A 3,058-nucleotide genomic window follows, 5' to 3' on the forward strand; every position below is an offset into this window, starting at 1 on the left:
GGTCGCTATGAGTCGGGGCCGACTCGACGGCACATAACAACAACAACAACAACTGATCTAGGTTCTACAAAATAACTGCCCTCATCAAAAAATGTGAAGGTCAAGAAATGCAGAGAAAGGTTGAGGAAGTGTTCCAGATTTAAACAGGTTTCTTTGGTATACACCTTTAGTATGGCAACAAATGTAATGTGTGATCCTGAATTGAACTCTGGATTTGCAAAAAAATTAATAGCTGCAAAGGATGTTATTGGGAAATCTGACAAAATTTGAATATGGACTGTGAGTTAAGAAAATAGCCGTGCCGTGTTGTAAAACAGCAGTTCAAATAGGAGCGCAGATTTTGTAGCATTTATCAACCTGACACTTCACAAAGGCCATGCAAACTTCCTGAATATGTAGCAATTGGCCAGTTCCACCCAACAATTGGAATAGTATTCTATCCATTTAAAATACAGTAAAACCTATGAAAGCTGGATCTTGTGAAAGGCAGACTGGATGTTTTCCACTAACAGAGAGTATAAAAGAGGGGTAAGACTACACCCTGTCAAAGAGAGAAAACTTGCTGGACCCAGAAAACAAGGCAGTCCCATAGACTTCCAGCTCTCACAGGTTTCACTGTATCTTGACTTTCATAACTATGCTGTAATTAAGTCAGAGAAAGCCTTTTTGCCTTAAAAAAAAAAAGCTATAGTTATAAATACAGGGAAAATATTTCAAAATTCCTTTAAAATGGTTCTGAAAAAGAGATGTATGCATGTGTTTATAGAGAGATAACAAAGTAAATGGAGAAAAACAAATTATTTGTGAATCTGGGTATAAAAAATATATGGAGGATCCTTGGATGATTCTTGTAATTTTCAAATATATGTGTGCATGTGTGTGTGTGACAGAATTGGAAGTTACTACATTCCTAGCTGAATAGGCTGCTACTTTAGAAAATATGGTCAAGGAAGGACTTTCTGAAGTGGTGATATTTTAGTGGACGTGTAAAAGATGAGAAGGCCAGCAATACTGCAGTCTAGTGCACTATTTTAGGTCAAGAGAGCAACTGGTCAAAAGACAGAGTGAGGCCGAGATTTGTGGGGTGGGAAGGAAATCAAGCTCTCTCTTCTGGACATGGTAGCTCAGATAAAAAGCTATCCAGGAAAGAGACATTTTTATAAGATTTCATGAATTTTAAATTATCTTTTCTTTTTATGCATATATTGCAAGGAAATTGATCACAGAAATTGAGGACACAACATAGCTGTCCACTCAACAAATATTTATATTTCTTTTCACTTATCTCACTATTGTACTGAAAAAAAAATACAGTCAATAAACAGTTAGCTCATTACTTGGTATTTCTTATTTCAATTTAAATCAGGTCACCTGTTCATGAAATATTGTATTTTTCAGAATATGGTTTAAATTTCAGTCTGGCTAATATTTTTATTAAGTGTTTGTTAATCTTTAGTTAGTAAATGCAATAAATCACTTCTGAGGCAAAGATGATATGTAAGTGAACATAATCATACTACTATAATGTCTGATGGAGTACTGGTGGCGTAGTGCCTAAGGAATTTGATTGCTAACCACAAGGCTGGTGGTTCAAACCCACAAGCCACTCCTCAGAAGAAAGGTTGGGCAATCTACTTCCGTAGTGATACTGCCTTGGAACCCCAAGGAGGGGTCGCTATGAATCGGATCCGACTACAAGTTTTTTTTTTTTGTTTGTTTGTTTTATAACATCTGATACTAAGTTATAACTGAGTGAACACTGGGTCAGAATAATGATGGTGTTGCATGCCATCATGGGAAAAGTTGACTCTTTATTTATTGTGTAAAGGAAAGACTTTGAAGCATGATCTTTGGAACACATAAACCTGTGCTTGAACTTCACTTATGCTACATTTTAGTTATGTGGCTATATACTTATGCAGTGAACCTTTTATGGAGATTCAGTTTACTCAGCTATAAACTCTGCTTAATATTGCTTACTTACAGGGTTATTGTAAAATTCATGCAACACATCTGGCACAAGGTCCAACACATTGCTATATTCATCGCTTCACATGTCAGGCTATTTATTTTTATTTGAAATTCATTTAACTGTAAAACAAGGTGCTAAGACTGAATATAAGGTTCTTTGTATGACAGTTCTGATTCTATAATTACATGCTTTCACAAGAAAATTTTTATTCTTTCTTAGATTAAAAAATATATCAATATGGTTTTTCCTTTTGTGGAATATTTCCTTCATCCCACCCTTCCAATCCTATTTATATTTCCCTTAAATTTTTGAGGAGTCTCTGAGTAGTGGAAACAGTTTATGTTCTTGGTTGCTAACTGAATGGTTGGAGGTTCAATTTCACTGAGAGGTGCCTCAAACAAAAAACAAAAACAAAAAGATTAGGAAATATACTTCCTAACAATCAACCGTTGAAAATCCTACAGCAGACAGTTCTACTCTGACACATGTGGGGTCACCATGAGGTGGAGTTGACTCCAAGGCAGTTGGTCTGGTCCTGGTAAATTTTAAAACAGCAAAACTCACTTTCTTTGTGCAGCAAGTCCCAATCCATTTCACTGGATTCTTCTGACTTTTCTCATTACTTCAGGACTCATTTGCTGAGTCCACATGAAGATAATTAGAATGTATGCCTAAATTGCCTTTTGGAATGTTGATGTTGTAGTATTTTTTTTTTTAATATGTATGTCTTCTGAAATGATGTTTTTAAGGACTGCTGAATGGTTAACTTGTTTTGCAGAGAGAGGGAAGTGGGAATTATGAAGTAATTGGACAGATTTAAGTTTTGACCTCTTCTTTTCATATGAAGAACGTAGATAAATGTTTTTAATTATTAATAGATGTTTCTTATAATTTAAAGTGGCATTAGTGTGCTTTATTACATTACTGGTGGGAAGGCAAAATGGTACAGACACTGTGGAACAGGTTGGTGGTTCTACCAAAAGTGCCACAATTAAAAAAAAGCGACCCCATGTGACAGAGTAAAACTCCTTCATAATGCTTCCTTGTTGTTGTTGTTATGTGCCATTGAATCGGACCTGACTCATA

Source organism: Orycteropus afer, unplaced genomic scaffold (assembly GCF_000298275.1).
Source record: "Orycteropus afer afer isolate SDZICR_OR568_19922 unplaced genomic scaffold, OryAfe1.0 scaffold00280, whole genome shotgun sequence".
NCBI classification, from domain to species: Eukaryota; Metazoa; Chordata; class Mammalia; order Tubulidentata; family Orycteropodidae; genus Orycteropus; species Orycteropus afer.